Source organism: Mauremys reevesii, linkage group 10 (assembly GCF_016161935.1).
Source record: "Mauremys reevesii isolate NIE-2019 linkage group 10, ASM1616193v1, whole genome shotgun sequence".
Lineage (NCBI taxonomy): Eukaryota > Metazoa > Chordata > Testudines > Geoemydidae > Mauremys > Mauremys reevesii.
This window is the reverse complement of record NC_052632.1, coordinates 58,773,076-58,796,144: the sequence shown is the minus strand read 5'-3', so window position 1 is coordinate 58,796,144 and position 23,069 is coordinate 58,773,076. Positions and strand designations below refer to the sequence as shown.

Sequence of the window (23,069 nt, the reverse complement as noted above, 5' to 3'; positions counted from 1 at the left end):
AATCCATGAAACTAAACTTCAGTGATTTTCATTGATTTATGTTATTAGCGACTACACGGAGTAAAGTAAAGGAACACAGTGTAAGTAAGTAAAATAATACTATTTTAAAAACATATTATTTGGGTTTAAATTGTAAATGTCTCTGAAGAGAAACTGTTAATGGCTCTCAGTATATTTCTGTTTATGAGTTAGGATAATAGACTTATTTTGTATTATTGATTTAGATTTTTTTGTAAACGTGATTTTTGACAGTAACTTTTTACATATGAAAGCACTATCATGATGCAGGTAGATATTTGATTTTACATTCATAGAGCATCTTGCATCTCAAAAGATTCCCAACCTCTATATAAACATTCCTATCATCATGTAGATGCATATATGAGCTGCCTCAGGTCCTAATGAAATAGTCATTCCTGGGGTGGAACATAGCAAACATTTAACAGTGCACAGTAACACACTAAACAAGAATTTATTTCAAGATGGGGACTACCATGAAATCCACCTGACATTGCATTAAGAATTTAGGTAGGAAAGAATGTAATTACTCACATTTGAATGTAGTTAGCATATTAGCCTCTCAACTCTTGCCCCCAAAAAGCGCCATCAGGTTGTAAAATACGAGCACAAACAATCAAAACCTCAGTTTTACATCTCTGTTGCAAGACAACACCTCTGGCAACAGAGTCTCATTCCCCTGCCCCAACACTGTGTGAGGGCATTGTTTTAGCAAAGATTCAGGGAGGAGACTTCTAATTACTAAGGGCCTGATCCTGCAAATACTTACACATGTGAGTGACAAATATGAATAAAATTACGTGTATATGTGTTTCCAGAACTAGGCCTTAAATCACCAGCATCATAATCTACTGCACACTGGGTTTTCCTTTGGGTGACAATCAGAGACGGTGACCCACTCCAATACAACTACACCTGACATTGCTTAGCTTGTGAAATCTGCTGAGACCACAGCCTCTGGTGATACAGCTGCTGCATACATCATGCTGTGTGTCTGAGAAGTGTGCCAAGTATAAGTTAATTTCATGATGTGGGTTAAGGCTTCCCCTAGCCCCTTTTGTTACATTTTTGTAACCAACTCAACAACATACTATTATACAGAATACATGTTAAATGCCAGGCTTCATTGATCAGATTTCCCTTTTTGGAATTCCAGTTTGTAAATTATGTTTTATTTTAACAATTCTTCTCTACAAAAACCTTGGCAATACATTTGACAATATAATCCATACAAAAATATAAACAATCATCCAAAATTAAAGGAATTGTTCTAGTCCAATGGACGTTCGTTAATATAATGAACCAATCAAGCAGAAAGACAAAAACCACACAAATGTAATTGTAAATGTAAACACCTCTCCCAATATAGAACAGACTCTTGTACATGGATGAAACTGAGTCCTACTGAAGTCAACAGGACTACTTGTGCTTGAAGTTATGTATGTGCTTAAGTACCTTGCTGAATATGGGCCATATAACTGTTCCATTAGTATTATATTGTAAACCTACATACATGATTAATTTCAAACTTTGTATTTTTCCAATAACACTGAAGACTTTTTTTTTTTAAAGGAAGAGGAACTTCAATAGTCTTTGGGCCCAACCCTACACAACTCAGTTAAATGTTAGTTTGTCATTGATTTTAATAAGAGCAAGGTCTGTACCTTAGTGAACTAAATCAATTTATTCTCCATCTCTGCTTGCAATTAGTTGAATGTCTGATATGCCCTGTAACTTTTATTACTGTGGTAAAAATTTGCCATTTTAGTCTTCATTTTTTTCTCTAAGCTTATATAACACAAATACACTTTTTAAAGTGCCCCTGCATTATCCACAGTTGGTGGGCAGGATTTTTCTTTCTATGGAATAATTTCTACAGCTCCATTTGTTAAAAGAAAAAAAAAAAGGCTTCTTAGATAGGCACTTCATGCTTTCTGTGCAGAACATTCACTGTATGTGGGAGTGCCTCATTTGCATATTGGCATGTGGGTAGGATTTGGACAAGCATATTGAAGTACATGACAATCAAAAATAGAGATCTGGAAAATCTCTTTTAGCTCCAAAAAGTTTGGTGCCCAAGTTTCACTAACTCAGGTACACATTTTAATGGGGAACTTATGCACCAAATTCTAGACCTTATTCATAAAGTAAAAAAGTTTTGAGCTCTTTAGTTTCTATGGGGTAGCAGGGTAAACCCAGAATAATCTAATTTGTTATTCCATCCAGGGTCTGGCCCAGCAAAATCAATAAGCACTGGAATTTTGATCAATGTCAAAAGTTTGCATGTGATTTTTCTATCTGCTGACATGAAGAATGAGTTATAGCTAATCTCAGTCACCAGTGCACTGTCAATTTAATAACAGATCCTTCTTTTGATGTGATTTGACTGTCATTAGTGCTCCAAACATAGTGAATTGTTTTGCTAATACTACTAGAGAAGAGAAAACTGAAGATGTGAAATGAGACTACCTGGGGCAATTTCTAAGGGATGGTATAGGTCTTCATTCTGCTACCAGCAACTCATTAGTTAACCCAAGTTAAGAACAAACCCTTTTTTGCATTGTACACATATCCTTTGATAGGAGCCACCTTCGCCTGCTGGATGAGCAATACATGAACTCAGTGCAAACTGTGCTGAGATCCCAGATTATGTCAGCAGCCAATTTGCAAATCTACTCTGTGCTGTTCAAATTGCCCCATTCAGCCACAGTTGTAACTTAGTATCTAGCAAGGTGCTACTGTGACCCTCATTTGGGCATCCCTGCTCTAAACAGGCTCTAATATTAGTTTCTTTTCCTGTAGAGACATCTTTCTAATCTGCCTTGCATTCTCTACAAAGTAATAAATAAATAAGAGGAGAGTAGAAAAGTGAGTCCTCTAGCCACTTATTTGCAAATGTTTCTGCTTAGTTCCAGCCCTTTTGCCATGTCTGCATCTCCCATGAACCGCAGCAAGAAATACAATGACAGAATTACATAGAGCAATGTACAATTGAGATGTGACCATTTGTTCCCCCCAAAATTCATTCTAAATCCCATCATCTCTGACATATCTCATTTCATTCCCTGCTCCTTTATCCTGCTGCCAATAGTGGGGGATTCAAGTAACATTCAGCTTGTGCCACATTTCTCTGAGATAGAACATAAATGACTAAAGATTTTTTTTCTCTTTTTATTTAATAAGCAGGGACATCTTTTGCTATGGGGAAGGGTCACCCACCTCCCCTCGACTTTTCATAGGTCTATATGCTTCATTACATCTTCCATGCTCCACCCCACAGGATATAATATAATCACACCCAATGTTCTATATAGTAACACAACTTTGCCTCCCTCCCACAAAGTTTTCAGATACGACGCCCCTGAAAATAATAAATTTTTTCACATATCAAGATGGTCTGATAAATGACAATGTTGGCATGTATTTTTGGCAATTGTTTATTAGTACTGTCTTCCTGGATATGGCTCAAGGTTTCACTGATTATCATTATTATATATTGAATTGCTCTCATACCGATAAATGTTCACTTATATAATAATCAGAACAAAAGAACAATTATTGTATTTTAGTGTGACAAAGGGTCTGGACCTCTGTCCATAATACATAGTTAATGAAAACAGCAACAACAACAAATACGGCTTAGAAAAGATTAACCAGAGCCATGATCAAAATTAGGGCTCATCCACACAGGAAAATGTTACCAGTTATTATACCAGTACACTTATATTGGTGTAATTAAACCAATATAATTATATGGGTATAAACCCCATGTGGGCACTCTTATTCCAAGATCAGATTGGCCTTCTTATCCTGGAATAAGAGTGTTCACCAGAGAGGGGGAAGCGGTTTATACTTTCGTTTATATAGGTATAACTTCCCTGTGTAGACAAGCCCTTATATACAATCAGGAAGGCCAAAGCACAATTGGAGTTGCAGCTAGCAAGGGATCTGAAGGGTAACAAGAAGGGTTTCTACAGGTATGTCAGCAACAAGAAGGTCAAGGAAAGTGTGGGACCCTTACTGAATGGGAGAGGCAACCTAGTGACAGATGATGTGTAAAAAGTGGAAGTACTCAATGCTTTTTTTTTTGCCTCGGTCTTCACGGACAGAGTCAGCTCCCAGACTGCTGCACTGGGCAGGACAGTATGGGGAGGAGGTGAGCAGACCTCAGTGGTGAAAGAACAGGTTAAGGACTATTTAGAAAAGCTGGAGATGCACAAGTCCATGGGGCTGGATCTAATGCATCCGAGGGTGCTGAGGGAGTTGGCTGATGTGATTGAGGAGTCACTGGCCATTATCTTTGAAAATTTGTGGCAATCGAGGGAAGTCCAGGATGATGGAAAAAGGCAAATATAGTGCCCATCTTTTAAAAAGGGAAGAAGGAGAATCCAGTGAATTACAGACCGGTCAGCCTCACCTCAGTCCTTGGAAAAATCATCGAGCAGGTCCTCAAAGAATCCATTTTGAAGCACTCGGAAGAGAGGAAGGTGACCAGGAACAGTCAACATGGATTCACCAAGAGCAAGTCGTGCCTGACCAACCTGATTGGCTTCTATGATGAGATAACTGGTTCTGTGGCTATGGGGAAAGCGGTGGACGTACTATATCTTGACTTTAGCAAAATTTTTGATATGGTCTCCCACAGTATTCCTGCCAGCAAGTAAAAAAGAATGGATTGGATGAATGGACTATAAGGTGGATAGAAAGCTAGCTAGATCATTGGGCTCAACAGGTAGTGATCAATGGCCTGATCTCTAGCTAGCAGCCGGTATTAAGCAGAGTGCCCCAGGTGTGGGTCCTGGGGCCAGTTTTGTTCAATATCTTCATTAATGATCTGGATGATGGAATGGATTGCACCCTCAGCAAGTTCACAGATGACACTAAGCTGGGGGGAGAGGTAGCTACGCTGGAGGGTAGGGATAGGGTCCAGAGTGACCTACACACATTGGAGGATTGGGCTAAAAGAAATCTGATGAGGTTCAACAAGGACAAGAGCAAAATCTTGCACTTAGGATGGAAGAATCCCATGCACCACTACAGGCTGGGGACTGACTGGCTAAGTGGCAGTTCTGCAGAAAAGGACCTGGGGATTACAGTGGACGAGAAGCTGGATATAAGTCAACAGTGTTCCCTTGTTGCCAAGAAGGCTAATGACATATTGGGCTGCATTAGTAGGAGTGCTGCCAGCAGATTGAAGGAAGTGATTATTCTCCTCTATTCGACACTGGTGAGGTCACATCTGGAGTATTGTGTCCAGTTTTAGGGTCCCCACTACAGAAAGGATGTGAAGAGGCTGAGGGAACTGGGCTTATTTAGTCTGCAGAAGAGAAGAACGAGAGGAAGATTTGACAGCAGCTTTCAACTACCTGAAGGGGGGTGGTTCCAAAGAGGATGGAGCTAGGCTGTTCTCAGTGATGGCAGATGATAGAACAAGGAGCAATGGTCTCAAGTTGCAGGGGGAGAGGTCTAGGTTGGATATTAGGAAACACTATTTCACTAGGAGGGTGGTGAAGCATTGGAATGGGTTACTTAGGGAGGTGGTGGAATCACCATCCTTAGAGGTTTTTAAGGCCCGGCTTCACAAAGCCCTGGCTGGGATGACTTAGTTGGGCTTAGTCCTGCTTTGAACAGGGGGTTGGACTAAATGACCTCCTAAGGTCTCTTCCAACCCTAATCTTCTATGATTCTATTATAAGAATTCTTCCATCAATCTACTTCTTCCATCAGCCTTTTGGGGAGGTGGATTACCTATGCTGTTGAGAGAACCCCTCCTATTGGCATAGGTAGTGTTTACACTGAAGCACTACAGCAGCAAGGTGTGCTGCAGTAGTGTTTTAAGTGTAGACAAGCCCTAACTGTTGTTGTATTCTAACTGAAAGAAAAGGACAAGATTAATTCTGACTCTTACAAATGACTTAATACATTTCAGATTGCAGGCACCAGACGAACCATTTTATGCACAGCCATACAGTGGATTTTACCTCATTATCAAGACCCTGGTGCTGTCAAGTCCCCTGCCCAGTCCAGTGATTAAAAAAGGGTGCCCAATTCAGGATGGGGGAAAGGGCACATGCAAGAGGGAAATACATCATGATTTATTTGAAAACTGATTTAAAGCCAACTACAAAACAATAAATAAAACAAAATAAACATCAAATAAAACACAAGCACCAGGCACGAAAACAAAAACAAAAAATACTGCCTGTTTGGCCTTAAATCTATAGCAGCAGCACATAAAGGAAAAGATGAGTCTATAAAAGGCAGCACATTTGTCTGCTGCACTTTCTTGTAAAATCTCAACATCTGTGAATTTCATAACAGATTTAACAACTTGACTGCAATGTATCAGCTAAATCAAGTCTTGTTGCCTTATTATGCAAATACAATATTAAAATCTCTGTTCCTTTAATGCTAGTGTACTCAAAACCTGGCACATCAAACAGATTGCAAAACTTCCCTCACTCAATGTATAAGTGGGGAAAGTCACAAGTTATGAAGGGGAATTCCTTACTGCTTCTGAGATGAAATTTATTAGCTCATTATAAAGCATTCTCCAAGAATTTGGCTTTTTTTTGCTCAATGGATTAAGGTTCTGCCTTAAAAATATTTGCCCTAAGAGTACAAAACTGAATCCAGTCATAAGCATCCCTCCATGTGACCACTCTACTGATATGTATGATTCCAACGCCAATGCACAGACTGTGCAGAATGCACGAGCCTTCTAAATTAGTCCTGTTGCCGTCAATGTGAAGCATTACTGCATTTCGGCCTAGTGGCAATTTTTGTCTCAATGCCTGTCTAACACTGTGAATGTCTGTGGAAAGTAGAGTCTTCCACTGAAAGCCAATAGGAGAGTCTCAAATTCTTGACACTGCCCACCAATATTCCCAGGACTACTCCATCATTTTCAGCAGATGGCTCTGCATTTCCAAACATGCAGCTGAAAGCAAATTAATTCATTAAAAGGTGAGATAATGCAAGCATTACTCAGGAGGACAAGGAAACAGAGAGGGCCTCCAGCAGATAAATATGTTATATGGCCAAAGGCAAATCCCCAACCTTCCTCAAACTGCTCCTAGGAACCTCAGTGAACATAGCAAATGACAAGAGGCATGACTGAGCTGCCTCAACAACTACCCTCTGCAATTCCAGGAAACTAGAACATGGGAAATGCCCACATTGTCCTAACAGAAGAGCCTTGATCTCTGTTCCAAAAAACACAAGGATAAAAATAAAAAAACAAAATGTATGATTCCTGCCACTGGTAGAAAATTCCTTCCCAACATCAAATTTGGTCATCAGTTTCACCTTGTGCAAAAATCACTATATATAGCAAGTGGGGCAAAAGTAATGGGCAAACTTTTTTTTTAACCGTTTGCTTTAGCCAGATCTGAAGTGCTTGACATGTCTCTGTTCATGAAAATGTTAATTTCACTATCTTATTTTTTGCAAATTCAGTTTTCAAAATCCAGTTTAAACTTGACATTGTGTGTTTTCAAAATGTCATGCCAAATTACTGACTTTGGCAATTTTAGCTTGTGGAGACAAATCAGGAGGGATAAAGCAACAGAAAATCAGTCTCTCTCTCTGACTGTACACAGATCAGGTCAGATGGCATATTTATTGTCATGATGACATGTTAGCAGAATCCCACCATGCACCCAAAGCAACAAGTTGGGTGACAAAAGTGTAGCACTGTGAGAAATTTCTTTTAAGACCCCCCTGACGTGGGTTTAATAATAACCCGAAAAATCAATCTATTGCAAATAAACCTTTTTCCTATAAACTCTATTATTCATCACTGTAGAAAGACAACATTCAATACAGAAATGGTTTGTAGTGTGTGGCTGCCTTGTGGAATACTGAATGTAGTGGCAAAAGTTATTGAGTTGCTTTTGAATAGCTAGACCAATATTTTCAAACTTCAGTGTCTGACGTTAGTGTCTTAAGTCCATATTTAAGCATATACATGGGTTGAGCTTCAGAGGTGCTGTTGTGCATCCACAACTGCTATGGAAGTTTGAAAATGTTGTCTATTTAAGTTGCAATTAAAATTGTATATTAAGTAGTGGGGAGAACTAACAGTTAAAGCCAGGGTTTCATTCATCTGGAACACTATTTTCTCTGTTTAAAAAGGAAAATTATTAATTTGTTTTTAGAAATGCTACAGTCCTAACATAGGAATTCTAATGTTTGGACCTTGAGAATGCCAAACATTATTAAATTGTTTTTCAGGGTTTTGAAGGGAAAAAAGGTAACATTTATTAAGATTAATACTGGAACATGGAGAACAATCTCTATTTTACAATAGGCGTTTTTGGTATTGTTTATAAGTGTGTAGTTTTTGAAAATGGGAGTCCAGAAATATGCATGGAAAGCACAAACCCTTTGGGGTATTTTGTTTTCCTTCTTTTAAAAAAAATCTACTTGGAATAGCATTAATTACAGTTACAGGATGATCTGATTTAAACCTAGCAGTGCAAATGATCTTAATCCCATGAAGTCACTGCAAACAACCAGCCTACAGACTGGATCAAAAACAGCCAAGATTTTTTTTTTAAATCCTATAAATATAAGCTTTCACAAAGCTGCCTGAGATGAAAAATATTAATATATCTTATTTTAATCAGATTGGGTCCGTTTTTCCAATGTATTTTATGCTGTTCAACACTTTTAAAGGAGCCCCTTTTTTGTGACCGATTTTGGCATTGTCTCATTTATTGTAGACAAACATGGAGAGGCAGATCCTTGGCTGGTGTAAATTGTCACAGTGCCACCAGTTGAGGATTTTCGTTAGAGTTCAGTTTGGAAAGTCCAATGTTCAGATGTTGGTGGGGCATCGCTTTGACATTTTTAACACTGAGAAAATGAGCAACACTAATTTGTTAATAGCTAAGTAACAAACAAAGGCTAAGCTCTCAATTAGTACATAAAGGCCAAGGGGAAGAAACAGCAATGGCAACAAATATGTTCACGTTGTTTCTTCTTTTTTTGTTTTAAAGGATCCTTTTAAGATTTTTCCTGGTTATAGCCTAAGCCCAAACTGTGTGCACATCTCTTATTTGTAAAAGTTCATATATTTATCTAGACATACATTTTCAGTCCCAATCTCTTACATGTCTAAGTAGTGTATGGAAAAGAAAGGTCGTATTTTCAGTTATGTTGTGTCTAATTCAAAAATTAAAAAATAATGCTGTGGACTAGTCTCAGGCAAAAGAATTAAAACAAACCCTGGGTGAACTTGACTTGCATGTAACTGCTGCCATCTTAATAAGGTGAGAGCAGCTTTTGAATCCCAGGCAGATTCAGAAGCTGCAGCCCAGTCCCCGCCATATGGAGACAGCCTGGAAACTGTCAAGTTCACTTAGCAAATTTTATCTTTGGGGAGTCAGTCAGGCAAGCTAGATTGGAATAAACAGAATGCTGTTGAGATCTGGAGGCTAATACTGGTACAGGCTGGACTACTGAACCAAAAAAATCAGTTTTAAATAAACATGTGCTTGACTAGCAAAAATTAGCAATAATTAGAGCTAGGTGGGCATAGGAACAACTATATCTGAATTTTATTCAGCTCTGGAAAGTTCTACAATGTCTCTGGGTTTAAAAATTGACCACACCTGATCTTTCCCTTCCTTCTTCCTTTATAGAATAATAAAACCACATTTTATGTTAATCTGTATATGGGCGAAGGTCTGATTATTTTGAAATATTCATGTATTCAGCGTACATAATAATTATACAACCCATTTTTGTCATTGTGGGAGCAACACAGGATGGTAACAGTGAACAAGTTTATGTTCACATGATTTACATGCAAGTCAAAGCTTCTTCTTCATGCTCTGATAGAAGGAGGCAGAAGTCTGGGCCTCCAAACCTATAAAATGCCATATTGATGGATGAGGGTAAGGTGGTCTTTGTTGAGCTTTGGGTAAGAGCCAGAATCTTAAATGTAATCTTCTGCACATGCTTTTGCTGATATTCAGCATAAAAATAACATAAGCCTTATCCATTTTTGTTAGTTGGTTTGAACCAGACCCAATTCTGTCAACTCACTTATAGAAAGCAGGACAATAAATGAACAGTAGTTTTAAAAAGCCTCATATTCCTTATTCATTATATTAGCATTTCTCCAACTGTGGTCCGTGGACTACTGGTGCGCTGTGGAACACTTGCTGGTTCTGGGCCACAAAAAGCTGGCTGGCCACATGGTGCTGGCTCTTGATGTTTGCAGCTGCTTAACCAAAAAGTGTGTGTGAAAACAAAAACAAACAAAGAAAAAGGGACTTTCCTTGTGTTACTTTTCTATATCAAGACTTACGGTGTTTGCCACATGACAATGAATGAGCGCAGAAGTGGACTGTGCGATGCTGAATGGAAAGAGAGGTGTCCAAACACCCTAAATTGTGGACCATGCTATGAAAAGAATTTTTAGAACCCCTGTGTTATGTAAAATAGACAAGGATTATTTTGTGTTTTTTGGGGGGGAGGTGGCCTTTAGTGAGAATACATTTCCAAGCAATGGAGCTCAGTTGCATCTCACCTTCCGTTAAAATGGTCAAGTCCTACCTAATCGTTTGCTAGTACTGTTAGCTGAGCTAACTACAGTATTTTTTTTTTAATTCCCTAAAATCTTGAGGTAAATAATGGCAGTCTTGCTACAGAATATCACTACTCATTGATAAGCCTGCCCTTTTTCTTCCAGGAGCTTCTAACTGCTCTTGTGATCACTTTGGAGGGTAAGTACTATTGCAAACTCTCCCCCGAAAGCCTCAGCCTGCTGAAGAATGTAGAAGCTGAGGATGCAGAGGTTCAAGTCAGCTGGTCGCAGTGCATTCTGAGAAGTGTTGTCATAAAGCAGAGAGGACTTTTCCCTAATGGCCTTTAGGCCCATCTTCAACAAGCAGACTGGTGTAGTGGGTCTAATCCTAATTAGTGGGAGCCTCCCAGGGGAAGATCAACCCAAATTTGTCTCACTCCCGACATAGGTGCCAACTCCGTGGGTGCTCAAGGGCTAGAGCACCCACAGAACAAAAAACAGTGAGTGCTCAGCACCCACCCATCAGCTGTTCGGCAGCGAGCAGAAGGCGCTTGAAGAAGGGGATGCAATGGGGTGGGAAGAGATGGGGTGGGCTCTCGGGGGCCAGGGCGAGGTAGGTGGGGGTGAGGTTTTGGGGGCAGAGTTGAGTGGGGCCTTGGAGTGGAGCAGGGGTGCAGCATCCACCCAGAAAGAAGAATGTTGGCACCTGTGATTCTGGAGCAGAAAGTAACACTCTTATTACATTTAAGAAGAAGAATTTATGTTTAGATGGCTCATTTTAGAACTGGTCAAGAAATTTCAAATGTTTCAAAATGTAAAGGATATATTCAGCAACTTTTTCACAATTTTTTTCCTACCAGCTCCAGTTTAGCATGGCTTGGGTTGTGAACTGTGCTGCATTATAATACAGTTTGCAGGTATTTTAACAACAACAAGTCAACAATCTGTAATAGTGGGTGGATTCAAGAGCTGAAATTATTTAAGCTATCAGCTCTAGCGATTACTAGATCACAGGAAAACATTCATGAGCTCTTTCTCAAACAAACCATAAATACCATGCATCATGAGGCAAGTTCATTCAAACTGGCATAGCAAGTGTAATTTACACCTTCCTACACCCCACACATGTTTCACTTCTAGGGGGGTGGGAGGGAAGGCAGAGGTAATGTCACTGTGCTCCACTGCAATTTTGTACAAGTGGGTTGCCGAATCAGCACATGCCCTAGATGCACTACTCCTTCCCCAGCAAGGCCCCTTTTGGGGCTTTGCTGATTCCTACTGGATCTACCATCAGTCCTTGCTATGATCTGGACTGCTCAATCCAAGCAGAGATTTAAGAATATCCTGTGTGTGTCCTTAGTCAACCTGTGAGCTAGTGTCAGGGAAAACTACAGGCTTTGTCTGTGTCCTGCAGCTTGACAAAGAATCATTTTTATATTTACTACAAATTAGTCCTCTATCTTCTCTAATGTGATAGCCTCTTTACAACTATTTTTCACTGAAGCAACTGCCCCCTGGCTGACTTGCTGTACCTCTCAGCCAATAAAAGTCCATGTACTTAGCCTTAGATCAGCTAACAGTTAACACGTGGGTCAGAGAATTTGGTATTTATTGTTAGAGTTTTATGACAACTCATGTTTATGATGAAAGCAAAAGCACCACAGGTTACATAACAATGCACACCACATGCATTTGTGTAAATTAATTCTAACAGAGTATGCCAATAAACTAAAAATAAAACAACGTAATTTCTAATTATGGGAGTTTGGTTTGCTTTAGTTTTGCTTTCTTCAGAAACATCCAGTGCTGGACATTGTTGAAGTCAGTATAATAGACCTGATGATTTGTCATGCCAAATTGTATATTCCTAATTCATACCTTTAAAAATTTATATCTTCAGTACTATTCAAAAGAAAATAAATAACACCTTTAATTCTAAAACCTTCCACTTTTTAGATGACATTGCTGATAACTGCATATATTACCCTCAGTAATCTGAGTTTTGTTTTTCTTTTTAAAATATTTCTGAAATATTTGAATGAAAAAGAATCTTGGGATTTTAACATATATTGGTTAAAAAATAAAAATCCTCTCCATCATAGTTAGGCAATGATATTTACTGAATTTAAAAGGATTAAAACTATAAATAGCAACATGAAACATCTTAAAGGATGATTGTTTGAAAAAGGAAAAGTTGATCTCTCTTACATTTTTGGCCATAACACCATAAAAACTTGCAGAATCTTCCAGGAGCACTAGCAATATTTTATCCTAACTTCAATAGATAAGAAGTACAATAATTAAAAACAATCTTTGATCCAAGAGTTATGCTGTTTGTCCTGCATGTAGAAAAAGGGGGAGAGGGAAATCATAAACAGATGTTGCAGAGTCTCCACTGATCATGTCATGAAAAGTGTTATGAAGTGTGTGTCTGAAAACCGTGACCAGGCATAATGATTAAAGTAGTATCAAAATGGGTATGTAGTGAGCACAATTTTTCTACAGATGTACCATGCATAATCTATTGAGGACTAAATACAGAGCTGTTCACATCTGCTTGTTCAACAGTTCTGAGATATATTTGATGCTCAATTTGTTGCAGTGGGCAGGTAGTCCCTGGCAGTTTGGACAGTCACTGCTCATAAATAGCCACCTACTTTAGTATTAACCGAATAGCATGATTTTGATGACACTACTCATTACTTAGAGTACGTCTACACTACGGGACTATTCCGAATTTGCATAAACCGGTTTTGTAAAACAGATTTTATAAAATCGAGTGCGCGCGGCCACACTAAACACATTAAATCGGTGGTGTGCGTCCATGGTCCGAGGCTAGCGTCGATTTCTGGAGCGTTGCACTGTGGGTAGCTATCCCGTAGCTATCCCATAGTTCCCGCAGCCTCCCCCGCCCCTTGGCATTTCCGGGTTGAGATCCCAGTGCCTGATGGGGCAAAAATCATTTTCGCGGGTGGTTCTGGGTACAGCCTCACCCCTCCCTCCCTCCCTGACAGCGGCAGACAACCGTTTCGCGCCTTTTTTGCTTGGTGAACCGTGCAGACGCCATAGCACAGCAAGCATGGACCCTGCTCAGCTCCATACCGCAATCGTGGATGTTTTAAACACCTCGCGCACTCTCGTGCAGTATATGCTGAACCAGGACCTTCGAACCGAGGCGAGTAAGAGGCGGATACGGCAGCACGGCGATGACAGTGATGAGGATGTGGACACAGAATTATCTCAAACCGCGGGCCCCGGCGCTTTGGAGATCCTGATGGTAATGGGGCAGATTCTATCCATTGAACGCCGATTTTGGGCCCGGGAAACAAGCACTGACTGGTGGGACCGCATTGTGTTGCAGGTGTGGGACGATTCCCAGTGGCTGCGAAACTTTCGCATGCGTAAGGGCACTTTCATGGAACTTTGTGACTTGCTTGCCCCTGCCCTGAAACACCATAATACCAAGATGAGAGCAGCCCTCACAGTAGAGAAGCGAGTGGCGATAGCCCTGTGGAAGCTTGCAACGCCAGACAGCTACCGGTCAGTCGGGAATCAATTTGGAGTTGGAAAATCTACTGTGGGGGCTGCTGTGATGCAAGTAGCCAAAGCAATCACTAAGCTGCTGCTACGAAAGGTTGTGACTCTGGGAAACGTGCAGGCCATAGTGGATGGCTTTGCTGCAATGGGATTCCCTAACTGTGGGGGGGCGATAGATGGAACCCATATCCCTATCTTGGCACCGCAGCACCAGGGCACCCAGTACGTAAACCGGAAGGGGTACTTTTCAATGGTGCTGCAAGCACTGGTGGATCACAAGGGACGTTTCACAAACATCCACGCGGGATGACCATACGCTGCGATGCTTTGCCACGCAATGATACCTGATTACTTGCTACATGCATGGCATGGTAAAGTCCTACCATGGTGGGCGGAACAAGGATGCCTTGCCCAGAAACCTTCTGCAAAGGCTTCTGGAGTACCTACAGGAGCGCTTCATCGAGATGTCCCTGGAGGATTTCCTCTCAATCCCCGGACATGTTAACAAACTTTTCTAAGTAACTATACTGTCTGCGAATGCATCCCAAGTCCTCTGGGCAAATCAATCATTAAAAAAGGCTTGCTTAAAAAACACTGTTTACTATTTGTAAAGGTACACTCACCAGAGCTCCCTTCCAGGGCGTCATTCTCTGGAATAGTTGCTTGTGAGGGCTGGGAGCAGGGTAATTCCGTCAGGGTGATAAAAAGCTCCTGGCTGCTGGGGTTCACGGAGTGCTGTGTGCTCTCTGCGAGGTCTTCCTCTTCTTCTTCCTCTTCATCTTCCCCGTCTGCATAATCCTCAGACATGGCAGAGATTACAACCCCCACCTCGGAATCCACGGTCAGGGGTGGGGTACTTGTGGCGCAGCCCCCTAAAATTGCATGCAGCTCATCATAGAAGCGGCATGTTTTTCGACCTGCCCCGGACCTTCCGTTTGCTTCTTTGGTTTTCTGGTAGGCTTGTCTGAGCTCCTTAACTTTCACTCTGCACTGCACGGAGTCCCTGCTGTGGCCTTTAGCCGTCATAGCCTTAGAAATTCTTTCAAATACTTTTTCATTTCGTCTTTTGGAACGCAGTTCTGTTAGCACTGAATCATCTCCCCATATAGCGATCAGATCCATTACCTCCCGAGCGGTCCATGCTGGGGCTCTTTTTCGATTCTCAGGAGACAGCATTGTTAACTGTGCTGATGAGCTGTGCGTGGTCACCTGTGATGATGAGCTCTCCACGCTGTCGAAGCAGGAAATGAATTTCAAAAGTTCGCGGGGCTTTTCCTGTCTACCTGGCCAGTGCATCCGAGTTGAGAATGCTGTCCAGAGCGGTCAGTGGTGCACTGTGGGATAGCTCCCGGAGGCCAATACCGTCGATTGCGGCCACACTAACCCTATTCCGATATGTTAATACCGATATTAGCGCTACTCCTCTCGTCGGGCAGGAGTACAGAAACCGATTTAAAGAGCCATTAAAATCGATATAAGGTGCCTCCTAGTGTGGACGGTTGTGGCGTTAAATCGGTTTTACGCTCGTAAAACCGATTTAAATGCCTAGTGTAGACCAGGCCTTAGTGTAGACAAGAGCATTGCTGTGTGGATAGAAAAGGGGATCGAATTGGGACGCCTATTCTCTATGCAAATCACTTAACCTGTCTATACCTCAGTCTATCTCATCTTTAACATAGATATTAAGTACCGTAAAAGGGTTAATGTTAAGCTTAGTTAATGTTTGTAAATTGCTTTCGGATCTGCCAATGGAAAAGGTAGTATTATTTTGAGAAGAAATTCTTCTAAAATTAGAGGATTAACTGATTACAGCAGTCATGTGTTTGTTACCATTGATATACAATAGGCTAAGACATCCAGTTGGACTGTGAGCTTTTTCTATGAATATTTTGATTTCACACTGAATGTCTGATTGGTAATTCCAAGAACTAACCTCAATTTGGCCATGTCAGATAATATGAAAGAGTAAGGGTTCTGTGAGGTTACCAATATCTGCTCATTTACTGTAGCTTAATCATTGACCTGAAATAGATAAAAGTTGGAGGGATCTGAGGTGATTGATTGGCCTTATAAATAATAGCTCTCATTAAATCAAAACCATTAACTTTAAAAACCCCACCAAGACATATGCTGTAAGGAGACTGTGTGATTTTTATCATTCTGACCTTTGACCCATCTCTTCTTTGTACCACCTTCTCCTATTGTTCAGGTCTAACTTAGGCCCTAATTCTTTTAGTTTAATGAACATGTAGTTAAGAATGTGCCTAATTCACTGCTCATTCAGGGCCTTAGAGTGCAAGCTCTTCTGGGCAGAGAATTTGCTTTATTTGTTCTGTGTGATGCTATGCATTGTTATGACACTATATAAATAATATAAATAAGAGCTCAGCTGCCACTATCAAAGATAGGGTATTAAAGCCAAGACAGACTATGTAAAAACATATCTGAGACCACTGTGTACAAAGATCAGTATTGCAATTTGGCTATTACGTCAAATATTGGGCAGAGATTTCCTACTATCAGAGAGCAAACCTCTGCTTCTTGTCCAAAAAAGGCATTGGTATGGCTCCACCGCACAGGGGGAGGGCAGAATTTCAACAGACCAAACAGACCCACACGCACTGGCTCTGCAGGAGCTCCACAAGTATCACTGGCCTTCCAGCTTGAGTGGCAGAGGGAGGAGGCTCTGATGCTAGATGGATTCACTGGACATTAGGTGGATTTAGTTGGGGATTGGTCCTGCTTTGAGCAGGGGGTTGGACTAGATGACCACCTGAGGTCCCTTCCAACCCTGAGATTCTATGATTCTATGACATGCATTGCCCCAAACAGAGTAGGGGGTCAGCAGCCATTGGGGCTACACTAGTGCCTCAGAGTGCTACCGACATTATTTCATAGGCAAATCAGGAATGACAACTTTCTTGGTTCCCGGGGATTCTCTTTATGTCAAGCTAAGATACTGAGTGGGAATGGGAAAGGATTTGGCCCACAGACAACTAACTGATCAAGTCACTTTCCCATTGTTGGGTTGAAGCCTTGCAAAAGGCAAGTGCAAGTGAAGCACTAAGACATGCTGCCCAAACTTCCAATGTATTTTTTTTAAAGCAAGCATATCATATACTCATTAGAAACTAGTGTATTACATGTCTCTTAATGTAATATTTATAAATTAACTCTGATAGTTGTTTCTGGATTACCATAAGAGATAAAAGGTAAAACAGACTGATAGATGCTAGAATTCTGTTAATAAATTTATATAAAACATATTAAATTAGTAATTTGACATTTAAAGATATCTACAAACCAATTGAAAAATAATGAGCAGTGAGAGCTATTTTTAATGAATCTTGCAAATAACTAGAGTTTAATCATAATATGTTTCAAAGTGAGTTAATAGTTTTAATTATATTGTCATGTAAGACTTTATCCTTTTGATAAGTTCCAGAATGTCTCTTCTATGGGGTATTCATAATGGTAAACGTCAGGATACACAAGATGGAAAATTTTCATTCTCCTTCTCCCTTAGTAGCACCTTTGATGGGATCTGTCAAGCATTGTTGCTGCATATGCTTAATCCTAGGGCTTTCAGATACAGCTTGTTACCTTCTTGCCAGTTCAACACAGTTTTGTGATGCATTCTATTTATAAGGTTGAGATAAACTGAGTATGCTTGAAGAAGCTAAAAAGCTAACAAGCTAAAATGATTTTTTTCTCACTTAGACTGAATTTTTATTGAGCCAGTTCACAGGTTTACACTTTCATAATAACCTGTGGGTCTTAAGAAAAGAACTATACACAATGCGATAGGAAGTTTAGCACACAATGTTGTCTTTGCAGATACGGTCAAATGTGATGAATGAGTAACATTCCTGTACACTTGACCTGGAACTACCACAAATGTTTTACTAATGCTAAACAATTTCACACTGAAGGAGCTGATGGCTAAGGGAAATGGAAACAAAATAGAGAGCATTTTCCCATTCAGGCTTCTGGTTCAGAGGCAGCCCCGGTCAGCAGTGTCTGGAACTGATGCTACTTGAAGGTGGCCTTTGTGAAATTACTTGATGCTCTTAGTCCAGTTCTATTTAAAGGACAGTTATTTTTTACATCACAAAAACAACATCACAGTCAGCCCTCTTGTTGACAGTCTCAGGGGAGGGGCTAGGAAATGATTTGACATAGACACTTATCTCTATTAGTTTCCGTAGGCATTTCATCAGCAAGGGAGAGTGAGATCAGAATTAGGAGGCAAGACTAGAGTCAACTGGGAGCTGGAAAAGCAGTGGCTTGGAGATGCAGTATACCGAGGGAAAAGGTAGCAAGAGATTGGAAAGCTTCGAGAGCTTGGGGAAGGGAATCCGTGGATTGCAGGGAAGGGCGGTGGGAAAGGGAGGAGGAGCAGAGGGTCCAAGGGCTGAACAAGTCTGCTATGGTAGCAAGTGTTCCAAAATTTAAGTTTTCATTTCAAAACAAAAAATGAAGTCTCTAGCTTTTACGGCTCCCAAGTTAAAAATGCAAATAGCACTGGGGCAAGGTTATCTGCCTGACTCTGCAGGCAGCCTGAAAGGAGAGGGAAGTGTGAATTACACCATTATATTTGGGCCCTAATTCAGGACATCACTGAAGCACACATTGAACTTTAAGCCTGTGCATAAGTAACCTTGAAGTCAATAGACATCTGAAGATCTACTGTCAGTGGAGTCTGGTGTTGGTATCTAATGTGGGAAGAGCTTGGTTTGTGAGTGGAGTCTGGAAGAGTATTACTACTACGTTTTTGTTTGTTTGGTGACAATAAAAGCATGAGTTCATGTCACTTTTGTGTGTGTGCATCTGTTTCAAGCTGAATTTTCCTTCTGAAAGAAGTGCACATACAAACAGCACTCATGAAGATTTTCTGCTTAAAAAAAAAAGTTAGACCCATTCTGAAAACTTCTGATTTTTTTTAAAACCCCTTATTTTTAAGCCAATTTCATTGTATTTTTAAATCATGGGAGGTAAATCTGGTGTACTGTGCCCTACCTCATTCCCTTTCATGGGCACTAAATCTTTCTTTTCCCAAAAAACCAACAATGAAGTGTGAATCTAATTTTCCAATGGATCAGACAGTCCAACATAGTCAAACAGAGGTATTTCTTATTCTGAATGAAAGACTAATGCAAATACCTGCCGTGAATTCCACAGTAAGTTATATATTTTAAAAAGAACATTGTTGTAGCATGTCTTTAGTATTTTATTGCAGTAATTATCTCTCTGATTGAAGATGCTTCCAGCTGGGTTTAGTAGTAGTGTATAATATACAGTATAAAGGTATCCTTTTGCCTCTACAATTTTCTGCAAAAAGCCTACTAGAAGAGCTCATTTATAGGAAGAATTCAGATACAGCATTTCTATTTCAGATTTTCACTTTGTAGTTTTTGGTTTTACATGTTTTTTTGTACTTTAATTGGATGCTGTATGCCCATCGGGTATTTCTGATCATTTATAGGAACAGGGCAATGTAGAAGGAAGAAAATCTCCTCAAGGACCATTATACTCTCTTTTTTTTTCCTGGACATTTACATGTCTGTGTGCTGAGAGGAGTCTGTATTCTACTTGCTTCAAAATCAGCTAATATATTTTTTATCAGCTAAATTTCTTAATGATCATGATAATCTTGACAGGAATGTAGTTTCTTCTGTTGAACGATCCTTAGGTAAAAGTTTCAAAATGATAATGTTATGTGTCACATTCAAAATGAATGACAATGAAGAAATTATTTAAAAGCTAGGGGGTTAAATGCTATCAGAAATAACTGCAGGGAAAGGAGATGTCCAGTCTGGTTACTGATATTTACTCTAAAACAGATGTTCTCAAGCTGTGGTCCATGAGCTCCATTCAGGTGGTCTTTCTAAGGTGGGCACCTGAGCGGCTACACTCAGGCGCCCACCTAATTAGTGGAGCCGTGCAAGTGTGTCTCCACTAATTAGGTGCCTGGACACTGGACTAGACACACATGTAAGGTGAGATGGTGGCTTTGGGCACATCCATCACATTTGAAAGGTAAGACTACTGATATTAAAATATGAGTTGTGTGCTTTCATTTGTAGAACAAAAAAAGTAAATTAAGTTTTTTTTTAAATATAGTGCTTTTATCCAAAGTGCTTTACAATAGTTAGCTAACGGTACAAACAACATTTGGAAAGATCATTAAGTGGTCCGCCAAGACCCTCGGCAATTTTCAAGTGGTCCATGAAAAATAAAAAAGTTTGAGCACCACTACTCTAAAACACAGATTTGATACACTTATGGTTTGGAGGTATGTTTTGAAAATTAGAACTGAATAGAACTTTCATAATGAAACTTGACATCATATAAAACTCATCAATTTTTCAGTTTTACTTCACTTTCAAATACTCAACACAAATTTGAATGACACACTGATGTGACCAAATCTCTCAAGCAAGCCCACACACATTTAGTTTACAACAAAATCTTGCAAAAATTTCAAGAGTGGAATGTTTCTATTGCAAAATGAGGCAAAACTCTGTTCTTTTTAATGTATTCTGCTTTGCTATTTTAAGACTGTCCTAACAACCCACCTCAATCAAAACCAAACTTTGTGTGACTCCTTTGAAAGTGAAACTGGCTGGGTTTCATGCAACTCTAGTTGTAGATTAGCATTGGGCTCATATACACAGATTATACACATTACCACTTCTGTTTGACCTAACTATACCTTAAATAATTCAAACAAACAAACAAACCAACCAACCTTTTATCAGGCAAAACTGGAGAAGCACATTTTACTATATTAACTGAAATTTTTGGATCGGAAAACATATTTAGTTCAGCAGATTCCTTATGGTAGGGCTCAATTAACAATGATATCTAGATTACTTTCTATGATCATGTACCCTCAGTGATATAATTTACATTCTTTGTATCCTTGTAACTGCATCTAAATTTAAATAGAAGGGAAAGCTTATCTTTCTGGAAAACTAGAACATGCATACTAAAATGTCTGCGACAGCATGCTATGTTTCACCTCACCACTATACAATAATAATAAATAATAATAAATACTTTGCACACAAATTTCACTAGATCTCAAAGAACTTCAAAACCATACATTAATTTTTTAAGATGCTTGACACAACTTTGAAGCAGATGTCATTAGAACTGCTTAAAGGAGTTTTCCTTTGCCATGGTTCCCACGTAAAGCCAATGCACTATAATGGAGATATAAGGCAACTTTGCTGAGGCTACTGAAACAAAGCAAATATTTTAGGAGGCTCTACTGGTAGGCTGTCTTATACCTATTACACAGAAAAGGAATCTGAAGCATAAAAAGGTTTCACAACTTCGCTAAGCTCACACAGCAAGATATAGGCAGATGCAGCAATGGAAACCAGGAGCAAGGTCCTGACTTGCACTCACTAGTCTACACTTCATTGTGTTGGCCCTCATGTCTTATTTTATTCTACAACATAGCATTTGAATCCTCATGTAATTCAATTGCATAAGTCTTCTCGCTATTAAACAGGAGATGGTCATATCTAGGGAAGTGACTAGGTTCAAGTAAACAGGTTACTTTGTGGAATCAGATAGGAAATTTATTTGAAACTTCCTTAGTTTCCTTGGGTTGTTTTAGTATGAAATCTAGGATGAGAAAAAAGCAAACTGTGTTTTGGCAGTCAACGTCTGCTAGATACAGTTCTGTCACCCAAAGGATCTTTTTGTCCAATGAAAAGATACCCCTATCAATACGGGTGGTTAGTGCCCCCTGTGAAATGCTATCCATTGTTACAAAGCACATGCACAAGGATCCTCATATTAAAATACTACACAACAGTAAGACAATCAGTAATGTAGATATGCTTTAAGGCAAAGGAAAAGGAAACTCCTCATTGGCGACTACTACTCTATATAGCTTCTGCTATATAGAGGAGTCACTTTCATAAGGTTTTTGTTAAACCTGTTATGAAACTGACACTTGACCAACTCGTAAGGGGCACTTCAGGGATATGAGCTATTCAGACTTGAATAAAATGATTTCTTCTATCAAGTACAGTTAAAAAAAAACAATTTAAAAAGAGATACTGGGGGAAATGTAATATTGAATTTTAAACTATGTTGAACATTTATAAGAATCTTAAATGTCAATAATTTTAAAATCTATGTATTTGGACTTTTATTAAGTTTACAGAGAGTTTAGAGAGAGGCATGTTCAAGGGATGGGGGCAGGAAATAAGAACTACAGAGTTCTAATTTTGTCTCTGACATTGACTCCCTGTATGGCACTGGGCAAATTGCTTAACCTTTCCTTGACAAAAGGAGGATTATGCTGGTTACTTACCTCCCTACCATGTGTGTTGTCAGGATTAATATTTATGATGTGATCTGAAGATTAAAATATTGCTAATTTAACTATTATTCTTAGTTTATATGTCCATAAAGGTTCCTCACACACCTCAGACAGAGTACTCTTCCCACCCCCATCTCCCTCCAGGGGAATAGTCTTGTCTTCCATTCATCAGGCCTGGAGCTTCTTCCTATATGGTGCATCTCAGACAATATCAGCAGGCACCAGTTTATCAGACTCAGATTCTGCACTCTATATTCAAACCTATTCTGACCATGGGTACAGAGCCCAAGAACCCTGCCTTAATGCATCCTGGAGAGGCCAGCTATAGTCTAATACAGTGCAGGAAGGTGCTTGATAAGCATTTCCATACCCCTCCACTCTGAACTTCATCTCCCCTGCAAATTTGGTCTTGAGCCTCTTGAACAAAGATAACCAGCTGTGTCAAATTTTTTTTGTGGTTTTATGATGAGGATCAAAGTCCTCTAGGGACTATAATCTTATAAATAAACTCATCTTCCCCTGGATCAAAGCCAGGAGCTACATCTAGCAATTCAGAGTTGAAAGGCTAGTTCAGCCTGCCAACTAGCCCCTGACTTTTGTGAGTTTACAAAACTACATTTATTTTTAACATGC

The 23,069-nt window shown here is 39.8% G+C and overlaps 1 protein-coding gene across 41 annotated transcripts in view; it reads right to left on the bottom strand.

The window, feature by feature from the left end:
- RBFOX1 (RNA binding fox-1 homolog 1) overlaps positions 1-23,069 on the bottom strand; it is a 2,636,561-nt gene that overhangs the window by 241,272 nt on the left and 2,372,220 nt on the right. Inside the window, exon 1 of one of the 41 annotated variants that reach the window (XM_039490620.1) lies at positions 553-574. The exons of the other annotated variants lie outside the window; for them this stretch is intronic. The gene's annotated coding sequence lies outside the window, so the exon portion shown is untranslated. Of the gene's footprint in view, positions 1-552; positions 575-23,069 lie in introns of those variants that run through there. 41 annotated transcript variants of the gene reach the window in all.